Source organism: Dendrobates tinctorius, unplaced genomic scaffold, assembly GCF_039654945.1.
Source record: "Dendrobates tinctorius isolate UK_male_01 unplaced genomic scaffold, ASM3965494v1 ptg000070l, whole genome shotgun sequence".
NCBI lineage: Eukaryota > Metazoa > Chordata > Amphibia > Anura > Dendrobatidae > Dendrobates > Dendrobates tinctorius.
The window spans coordinates 83,222,796-83,235,000 of NW_027361738.1; positions in this window are offsets into that span (position 1 = coordinate 83,222,796).

The following is a 12,205-nucleotide window of genomic DNA, read 5'->3' on the forward strand; positions in this document are numbered from 1 at the left end:
CACCAGGCTGGGAAGACTGAATCTGCAATAGCCAACCAGCTTGGAGTGAAGAAATCAACTGTGGGAGCAATAATTAGAAAATGGAAGACATACAAGACCACTGATAATCTCCCTCGATCTGGTGCTCCACGCAAAATCCCACCCCGTGGGGTCAGAATGATCACAAGAACGGTGAGCAAAAATCCCAGAACCACGCGGGGGGACCTAGTGAATGAACTGCAGAGAGCTGGGACCAATGTAACAAGGCCTACCATAAGTAACACACTACGCCACCATGGACTCAGATCCTGCAGTGCCAGACGTGTCCCACTGCTTAAGCCTGTACATGTCCGGGCCCGTCTGAAGTTTGCTAGAGAGCATTTGGATGATCCAGAGGAGTTTTGGGAGAATGTCCTATGGTCTGATGAAACCAAACTGGAACTGTTTGGTAGAAACACAACTTGTCGTGTTTGGAGGAAAAAGAATACTGAGTTGCATCCATCAAACACCATACCTACTGTAAAGCATGGCGGTGGAAACATCATGCTTTGGTTCTGTTTCTCTGCAAAGGGGCCAGGACGACTGATCCGGGTACATGAAAGAATGAATGGGGCCATGTATCGTGAGATTTTGAGTGCAAACCTCCTTCCATCAGCAAGGGCATTGAAGATGAAACGTGGCTGGGTCTTTCAACATGACAATGATCCAAAGCACACCGCCAGGGCAACGAAGGAGTGGCTTCGTAAGAAGCATTTCAAGGTCCTGGAGTGGCCTAGCCAGTCTCCAGATCTCAACCCTATAGAAAACCTTTGGAGGGAGTTGAAAGTCCGTGTTGCCAAGCGAAAAGCCAAAAACATCACTGCTCTAGAGGAGATCTGCATGGAGGAATGGGCCAACATACCAACAACAGTGTGTGGCAACCTTGTGAAGACTTACAGAAAACGTTTGACCTCTGTCATTGCCAACAAAGGATATATCACAAAGTATTGAGATGAAATTTTGTTTCTGACCAAATACTTATTTTCCACCATAATATGCAAATAAAATGAAAAAAAAAACAGACAATGTGATTTTCTGGATTTTTTTTTCTCAGTTTGTCTCCCATAGTTGAGGTCTACCTATGATGTAAATTACAGACGCCTCTCATCTTTTTAAGTGGTGGAACTTGCACTATTGCTGACTGACTAAATACTTTTTTTCCCCACTGTATTCTCCATCCCATAGGCCCGTGCCCATATACCCATCATACATATCCTCCATCCCATAGTCGAGTCCCCATATACCCATCATACATATTCTCCATCCCATAGGCCCGTGCCCATATACCCATCATACATCCTCCATCCCATAGTCGAGTCCCCATATACCCATCACACATCCTCCATCCCATAGTCCCATGCCCATATACCCATCATACATCCTCCATCCCATAGTCTCATGCCCATATACCCATCATACATATTCACCATCCCATAGTCGAGTGCCCATATACCCACCACACATCCTTCATCTCATAGTCCCATGCCCATATACCCATCACACATATCCTCCATCCCATAGTCCCGTGCCCATATACCCATCATACATATCCCCATCCCATAGTCCAGTGCCCATATACTCATCACACATCCTCCATCCCATAGTCCCGTGCCCATATAACCGTCATACATATCCCCCATCCCATAGTCCTGTGCCCATATACCCATCACACATATCCTCCATCCCATAGTCCCATGCCCATATAACTGTCATACATATCCTCCATCCCATAGTCCCGTGCCCATATACCCATCATACATCCTCCATCCCATAGTCCCGTGCCCATATACCCATCACACATATCCTCCATCCCATAGTCCCGTGCCCATATAACCATCATACATATCCCCCATCCCATAGTCCCGTGCCCATATACCCATCATACATCCTCCATCCCATAGTCCCGTGCCCATATACCCATCACACATATCCTCCATCCCATAGTCCCGTGCCCATATAACTGTCATACATATCCCCCATCCCATAGTCCTGTGCCCATATACCCATCACACATATCCTCCATCCCATAGTCCTGTGCCCATATACCCATCACACATCCTCCATCCCATAGTCCTGTGCCCATATACCCATCACACATATCCTCCATCCCATAGTCCCGTGCCCATATAACCGTCATACATATCCCCCATCCCATAGTCCTGTGCCCATATACCCATCACACATATCCTCCATCCCATAGTCCTGTGCCCATATAACTGTCATACATATCCCCCATCCCATAGTCCAGTGCCCATATACCCATCACACATCCTCCATCCCATAGTCCTGTGCCCATATACCCATTATGACATCATCACCATGGCAACCGTTATGACATAACTGTCACCATTGCAACCTATGATGACATCAGCGCCACCATGGCAACCATTGTGACATCATAACGAAGGGCGGGGCTTGATACACACACACACTTTTTTCCCATTATATAGATAGGGGCAAAATTGTTTGGTGAATTGGAACGCGCGGGGTTAAAATTTCGCCTCACAACATAGCCTAGGACGCTCTCGGGGTCCAGACGTGTGACTGTGCCAAATTTTTTGGCTGTAGCTGCGACGGTGCAGAAGCCATTCCCGGACATACATATTCATACATACATACATACACACCCACATTGAGCTTTATATATTAGATAATCACATTGACTCTCCTCTTCACCTGCATTATTGATACTGTATTAGTTTTCCATTTGCTAGCAATGTGGTTTCTGGTTGCAGGAGTAATAAATTCAATTAGACGCCAAGATTTGTTTTTTGTATTGGTTGGTCTGTCCCCCAGAAGTAATACCGACGGCGGCAGAAACACTTTCCTGTTTAGAACTGTCTTGATTAATTTTACTACATCTTTCCAGAGAGATTTCACTATAGGGCAGGTCCGCCATATGTGGCGTGTCTCCCCACTATCAGTGCACCCCCTAAAACAATTGCCGGGGATGATGTGATAGACATTGTGTAAGAAGCCAGGAACATAGTGAGTTCTATGGAACAATTTAAGGGATGTTTCAGTGAGTGAAATTTGATTGCTGCCTTTCATTATATTTTCGTGGCATCTATGCCACCTTTGTGGTGTAAGGGAGGTTTGTAGATCTCTTTCCCACTGCTCCGTAGCCCTCAGCTTCAAGCAATTCCCTAGGTTGGTCAAAAACAAAATAAAGTAGGGATATAAGACCATTTTCCAATGGATCGTATAGACATTTTAATTCAAAAGTTGTAGGCTTTGTATTTGTGGAGCTAAGGCTAGTTTCACACTAGCGTATTTTCCACGCAGCGCTCGGCGCCGCTAAGCCCCGCCCCCTGCCGGCTCCCTGCCCGCCCCATCCTGTCATCGCCGCCTACTATCGCACACGGCTGCATGCGATCTGCGCACCCTATCTTTAGCATAGGGTGCGCAGACCGTACGCTAGTAGGATTTTAGCGTGCGCTGCACACTTTTGAAGGTGCGCCGGTGTGCGCCGAACGCACCATGTTGCATTTTGGCGTGCTCGGCGCACCTTCAAAAGTGCGCAGCGCACGCTAAAATCCTACTAGCGCACGGTCTGCGCACCCTATGCTAAAGATAGGGTGCGCAGATCGCATGCAGCCGTGTGTGATAGTAGGTGGCGATGACCGGATGGGGCGGGCAGGGAACCGGCAGGGGGCGGGGCTTAGCGGCGCCGAGCGCTGCGTGGAAAATACGCTAGTGTCAAACTAGCCTAACTGTTATATTTTGCAAAAAATGAAAAATTTGTTCCAGTCTGAAAGCTTCAGACCTCGGTGCTTGATATTTAGTGATGGACTCTTGTTTTGACATTATCTGAAAGGTTCCGGGACATAACCCCCGGAGGAAACAGGGGATTATTAAATAAATTCAAAAGTGGGCAAGGAGGAGACTGTAATGCATATTGAAATCTATTTGCTGTCCAGATACGTAGGAAATGAAAAGTGTATGGCGAGTGCAGCGCCAGGACTTTCGGTAGGGGTCCTGTAGCCCAAATGAAGCTTTCCAAGGAGTAGGGTGCTATATGGGCATTTTCTATTTGTGGCCAGATGGGCGTGTGTTGCTCTGCGTTTACCCCTGCTAGTTGGGCAATCTGGGCTGGAAACTGTATTTTATTGTCATTTTTCCCTTTTGCTGCTTAGTTTTCAGAACATTTTACCAGTAACATTTTTTCTTACTATTTCTATTTTTATTTTCTGTTTTCAATTTTACATTGCACACATATGTAACGGGCCGGCAGCCAAGTTTATCTTACCGTTAACTTGGAGCGCCTTGGATTGGAAATCATTTATGTATTAAATTCCAATGGTTTTTTTTTCCTAAAAGCCAAATAAACAACAGTTCGGTCGTCTTTTTCTATCATTTTAAGAATTCTGCGCAGTCACTTTGTGATACAATCTGATTCTGGGAAAGTTGGGTTACAACCATGATGGTGTTGACTACAAATACGGCGACAATTGTCAGACATTCATCAAATCTTGATATCAAATGAAAAAATGAATAACCATATTGGGGTAAACATATGTTTTGTGTCAGACTTTTGGCACATTTTGGATTTGATTCATCAAATAGTTTTCAACAAAAATTCCCAAATTTTCATAGTTTTGCAAAAATGTTGAATTTTTGCTCTAGTTTTGTCAGCTTTACCAACTTTTTGAAAGGTGGGGAGACAGTGGAACGGTAAAGTAGTCTCGTCGATGTAGAAGAGCTGATTAGGTAAGGAGACTCAGAGATGGCGCAAAGTTGAGGCAAAAAGGCAATATATCTTAATTAGGTTTCAGAAATGTAGCAGAGCCCAGTAGCATAGCAGAGCTGAGTATGTTAGGAAACTCAAGTATAAATGTAGCAGAGTCCAGCAGCATAGCAAAGCTGGGTATGTTAGGTAACTCAAGTATAAATGTAGCAGAGCCCAGCAGCATAGCAGAGCTGAGTATGTTAAGAAACTCAAGTATAAATGTAGCAGTGTCCGGCAGTATAGCAGAGCTGGGTATGTTAGGAAACTCAAGTATAAATGTAGCAGAGCCCAGCAGCATAGCAGAGCTGAGTATGTTAGGAAACTCAAGTATAAATGTAGCAGAGCCCAGCAGCATAGCAGAGCTGAGTATGTTAGGAAACTCAAGTATAAATGTAGCAGAGTCCAGCAGTATAGCAGAGCTGGTATGATAGGAAACTCAAGTATAAATGTAGCAGAGTCCAGCAGTATAGCAGAGCTGGGTATGTTAGGAAACTCAAGTATAAATGTAGCAGAGCCCAGCAAATCTGGGTATATCAGCAAACTCACTTGTGATGAAGCAGAATAGAGTAAGGAAACTCACTATAGTGATGTGGTAAAGCCCGATGTAGCATTAGGAGCCCAGTGATGTAGCAAACCTGGGTTTGACAAGAGGTACCATAGCGCATCAGAGTGGAGTGGTGTGCAGTGCCCAACAATGTAGCAGACCTCGGTTTGTCAGAAGACACCACAGAATACTACATTGACAACTACGCAGAACCCATTGATAGAGCAAAGCTGAGTATGTCATATAGGCAACACAGAGCTGACCCAGTTCACCAATTGCCTGAATACTCAGGTGGAATACTGATGCCTGAACTGACTGTTATGGCCTGAAATCATGACCTCAGAAGTGTGCATGTGGTTACCTTTGTCACCTGAAGCACTTAGGAGCAGAAATAGCTGGCCACTTGGGGAAGAGGATGGATAGTGCGACGCTGGAGCTGGAAAAGGAAGGTCACAAGGAGTAAAGACAAACTGTGAAATAGGACTTTTTGTTATATTATTTCAGCAGAACAGACCTTGAGGAAATTAGGAACCGTGACAGCAACACAATAGAACACAGCCGACAGAGGCATTCTTGAGTTATTAAATTGCTATTGTTATACAGAAAGAAAACACTGCAGTTTTATATCTGGAGAAAAAAAATAATATAAAGGAAATGGAGACTATGCATTAATGGTCAATTTGATGTTTCAAAGAAGTAGCTCAAGGCTTAATATGTCAGCCTATTAGATACAGTTCATTAATGACTTACAGATGGGTCTAACACCCAGAAGACACAGCAATTGAATTTAATTCTATCTATCTATCTATCTATTATCATCTATCTAAAATCTATCTGTCTACAGTTGAAACCAGAAGTTTCCATCCACTATATAAAGAGACACATCTGCATGCTTTTCTCAATATCTGACCTGAAATCAGAATAAACCTTTCCCGTTTTAGGTAAATTAGGATTACCATAATTATTAATATTTGCCAAATGCCGGAATAATGAGAGAGAGAGAGAGAGAGAATGTTTTAAGGCATTTTTATTACTTACTGCAAGGTCAAAAGCTTCTATACACTAAGATTACTATGCCTTTAGACAATTCTGGACTGCCCACATGATGATGTCATGTGTTTGGAAGCTTTGTTTTTTTGGCAACATCTGAGTTAATTAGAGACACACTTGTGGATGTATTTTAATGCACACCTGAAACACACTGCTTCTTTGTCTAGCATCATAGGAAAGTCTCAAGAAATCAGCCAAGATGTCAGGAAGAGAATTGTGGACTTGCACAAGTCTGGCTCATCCTTGGGTACAATTTCAAGATACAGTACCTGAAGGTGCCTCGTTCATCTGTACAAACAATTATACGCAAGAACAAACAACATGGAATATACAATCATCATACCGCTCAGGAAGGAGATGGGTTCTGTGTCCCAGAGATGAACGTGCTCTGGTCCGACATGTGCATATCAACCCAAGGACAAAAGCAAAAGACCTTACATTTCACTGTATCAACATGGGCTGAAAGGCCACTCTACTAGGATGAAGCCATTACTCCAAAAGAAACATAAAAAAGCCAGATTAATATTTGCAAATGAATACAAGAGAAAAGACCTTAATTTATGGAGACATTTCCTGTGGTCTGATGAAACTAAAATTGAACTTTTTGTGCATAATGACCATCGTTACGTTTGGACAAAAAAGGGAGAAGTTTGGAAGCCTAAGAACATCATCCCAACTGTGAAACACGGTGGTGGCAGCACCATGTTGTGGGGTTGTTTTGCTACAGGAGGGACTGGTGCACTTCATAAAATAGATGGCATCATAAGAAAAGAAGATTATGTGGCAATACTGAAGCAACATCTCAAGACATCAGCCAGGAAGTTAAAGCTTGGGCGGAAATGGATCTTCCAAATGGACAATGACCTGAAACATGCTGCCAAAATGGTAACAAAGTGCCTTAAGTAATAAAAATACCTTAAAACATTCTCTCTCTTATTATTCTGGCATTTGGCAAATATGAATAATTATGTAATAATAATTGACCTAAAATGGGAAAGGTTTATTTTGATTTCATGTCAGATATTGAGAAAACCCTGCAGATGTATCTTTTCAATATAGTGATGTAAACTTCTGGTTTCAACTGTTTCTATAAATCTATATATCTATTATCAATCCATCTATCTACTGTATCTATCTATGCAAATAAATAACACGGTATATTTTTGTTTACACATAGATGGAACCATTGTAACACTCCACTATATTATATCACTATTTATATGTAACATAAGATGGTATTTAAAAAAAACATGCATTTTTATTATCCATAGCTGTACGCAGGAAATCCAATATAGGTATTATGTTCCCTGAAAAGGTCAACATCCGAGAGTATGGTACGATTTTAAATGGTTCTACTAAAAGCCTATGGTTTATTAAACACATACACAATTGCATGTGTTTTCTCTGTGTGTGTAATACTCATAGATTTACAGGAAAAGATAAGAGATAAATAAGTAGATAGATAATAGATGACATATAGATAGATAGATGATAGATAATAGATAGATAGATGATAAATAGATACTAGATAGATAGATAATAGATAGAAGGATAGATAGATAGATAATAGATAGATAGATAGATAGATAGATGATACATAGATACTAGATAGATAGATAGATAGATAGATAGGATAGATAGATAATAGATAGATGATAAATAGATACTAGATAGATAGATAGAAGGATAGATAGATGATAGATAGATAATAGATAGATTATACATAGATACTAGATAGATAGATAGATAGATAGATAGGTAGATGATACATAGATACTAGATAGATAGATAGATAGATATAGAAGGATAGATAGATAGATGATAGATAGATAATAGATAGATAGATGATAAATAGATACTAGATAGATAGAAGGATAGATAGATAGATAGAGAGGTAGAGAGATGATAGATAGATAGATGATAGATAGATGATACATAGAGAGATGATAGATGATAAATAGATACTAGATAATGGAAAATAGATAGATAATGGATAGATACTAGATAGAAAGATAATATATTATAGATAATAAATAGATAATAGATAGATAATACATAGATAATAGATAGATAAAATAATAAAATATCCTGGACACTTATTCTCCAAATATCATTTTGTATAAATCCAGATGTACCGTCTTTATCTTACACTTGCTGAAACAAAAAATTAAATCAATTGATTCCCCAAGCCTCATTTGCTTTCATTTGTTTTCTGCCATGTAATTAGGTGGGGACTTTGGAGGAGACGGGGTTAGGATGTGAATGTTCCAAGAAAGAAGACAAACATTTGACATCAAAGCTTCTTTGTTTAACTATTTTTCAGTGTCCTAAAATTACAGCGAACGCCCTGAGAATTACTGTTATGTGAGCAGAACTAATAGACATATGAAGAGTTCTACATCACAGTCCCACAAGGAGACAAAAGCTTTCTTATATCATAATTATACCCCTGGAGCCTAATCCGGAACCTTTATTACTTCTCTGCGTTCTTATTTACAGAATCACAGACATTTCCTTCCATTACAATGGAAACTCCAATAACCTCAGACGAGGCTTCTCACGTGGACCTCAGTGTCGTATGTTCTCTCCTCTGAATTAAAAGGTTTATACCCAGAGATGGATATTGTCGGATAGAGCTTGTAAATACGACACATTTTTCAATTTACTGCTTGTTAAAATATTCAGCTGTTCTTGTGGTATTAACACTTTTTTTTTTCTTTACAGTTTGTTGACTTGGAGACCGACCACTGCTGCTAGACAGCAAAACATGTGCAGGGCTTACAAGCTCTTTTCTATTAAGGCACCTGTTAAATGCCGCTGTCAGAGATTGACAGTAGGATTTAACAGGTTATTAGCCACGGGAGGATGGTAGATGATTAAATCAGTCATCATGTCCAAAAAAATATGCAGGCTCAGTGTGCGAGCCTGCATTAAAGGCAGGGCTATGACTAGATACAAGCATGAAGAGGTTGTGACGGGGGTAAAAACTTGTAAAAAAGAACAAAAGTCCTGCAACTGTGCAAAGGGGCTTGATACAATGGTTTATATGCAAACCCCCAAATTTCCAGCGCCCTCACAAAAATAGCTGATAGAGGGCCCCTAGTGTCTTTATGACAATAATGAACTAAGACAATCATGAAAGATGGCAATACACTGTCAATGTTGAAACAATAGCACAAAATATTCCAAAAGGACAAAAGCAAAATGTGCAAAGTATACAGGAGAAGAAACAAAAAACGCGTCAAGGGAAATAAGGGGATAGAAAGACCCCAACTGTTACGTCCTCCCATCAACTGTGTAATTAATATGTGGGGCTCTCTTTCCCCTTTACTCTCTTATTAGCAGCACAGGTTTTGATTCTTTTGCTATGTACTATCCAATTTTTGCTTTGTCTTTTTATCCTTCTTGGCTATTTTTTGCATTTGCTTTTCAAAGACTTGCAGCAACAATGAAGCATGGGTGAAAGCTGGAAGTCAGTTTGGGTACAACCCAAATCTCATTGAACCAGTGGAGTATTGCCCTCCTGACTTGGTGAAAGAACCACAAAGTTACAGTAAAGCTATCAATGCTTAAGTGTTTAGGGCCAACAAATATATTCTGGAACCATAAAGTATATTGTGCCTCTCCTTGAATTTGCAACCACTAAGTGTTAATGCCTCTACGTAACACTAAGACAAGATTTCTGTTAACTACTACATTCAGCAACCAATCTATAAGAAAAACTATATAAGGCTATGTTCACACATTACGTTTTAAGCTGTTTTACAGTACCAGCAAAAGCTATGAGATTTCAGAAATCTCATGCTCCCACTTTGTTTCTTTTTCCTGACTGAATTGGAAAAGTGCTTGGTTTTTGGAAACTGCAACATGTCACTTGTTTCAGTGTTTTTTTTCACCCATGGAAAGCAATGAGCAAAATGTAAAAATGCAGTAACAAATGCAGGTATCAGGTTTTACTGATTTTTGAAAAACAGCAGGTACGGCAGGCAGTATGTGAAACCTATTTCTTTTTGTGATTTTACCAAGTTTAAACCATATTGTCTTGCACTCCTCACCTGAGAAGAGCAGGTAGGATTAGTACAGTTTCATTAAATTAGTGATGTAAATTAAACACTGGCCGACCAAGGTGTGAAATTGAACAATACCTGATCAACTCAAGGGCCGACAAAAGTAAACAGTGTCCTACAAACCCAATGCCTTAGGTAAACTATTCCCAACCAATTCACCTCCCCCCACTGTTGCATTTCTAATTATGTATTTTTTTTATGAACTCTTGTGAACTTTTTTGTTCAGAATAGTCACTATTTTTCAGACATGAAATTTTTTTTCCCACTAAATAATTTGATCAAATTGCCCTTTTTTTCTCCCTAAAATGGTTTTATGGTTTCACATATGTCTTGCATTGCTGACCTGTGTTTGTGCTTCTGTGCTGGAAGCAAAGCTGAACTTTGGGATCCTGAAAAACACCGCAAAAAAACGCAGCAAAACCTGTTTTTTTGTAAGCAGCTTCTTTACTTCCAAGAGAGTACATTTTGCCTGCAGAAAAAAACGCAGCAAAAACACTACATGTGAACACTGCCTAAGCATCCTTTACTTTTGTTTTTCTTAATTGGGTCAATAATTGTAATAAAAACATAGTCCTTGCCAATAATGGAAGACAGTGAAGAAGCCACCCCTTACAGAAGATTTCCCAGGAGGCTTCTAAGGTGGCGGAGGTTATGCTGATTACATGGTGTTTAGCTCACTTGAATAAAGACTGGAAAAAACTCTGCTGATAATATCAGACCATGATGAATACATTTCTCATCCATAACTCAAGAATATCTTATCTCTGGGGACACACTATATTGAAAGGAAGACATTAGCAAATTCATAAGCCGGGTGCAAAAACATTAACATTTTTGTGTCTCCTCCATGTATACTCTTAATACTGTAATAAAGTGTTACTGATATACTACACGGATGGCATCATGGACAGAACATTCTGATCTTCTGGAACTTCAAGTTGATGCATTATATTAGGTGGGTTTATCAGTGGCTTTAGGGGGGAGACATTTTGCATTAGCAATGCCATGTCTTGTTGGCACTTTAAACATTTGACCAGTGTCGGACCCTTTACTGCTTCCTTTACCTGTGTTGGGGCTGCGGAGAGGTCGAATGCAGATTGCCACTGAAGAATTCAACATACAGCATAACTTATTTTCAGTGAAAGCTTAGAACACAAAAAAAAACAGACCCTGAGCTGCTGTGGGAATGGTACCGGCATAGAATGTGAGTAAAGGCTTTATTATTTTATGGGGGGCCAAATATTTGGATCAAGAAGGGGTTGTCCTTGTAGTGGACAACTCCATTAATAATTGGACTACAGGTTATGTTTTTATCCTGTCTTGTAACATAGACATACATAGGTCTGACTAGGAGATGTGTACACAAAATGTTTATGTAATACCTGCAATGGGTGGCAGGGGCAGACATATCATTGGTTCAACCTGTGCAGCTGCATAGGGGCTCAAAAGTTAAGGGGGTCACTTTTACCTCCAAAGGGGCAAGCAGTTTCTGTCATAGACAGAATTATTGGACTACAAAAGGCCTATATACTGTTCTTGCACAGGAGCTATTATCTGTCTGTGTCTTAGGGTACTGAAAGAATTAGCAGAAGAAATTGAAGAACCGCTAGCCAGAATCTTTGAAAAATTCAGGAGAACAGAAGTCCCAGAAGATTGGAGAAGGGCAAATGTTGTCTCTATCTTCAAAAAAGGAAAGAAGATGGAGCCAGGAAATTACAGGCCAGTGAGCCTTACTTCTATACCAAGAAAGATATTTGAACAAATTATTAAACAACATGCATCTAAGTACCTGGATAA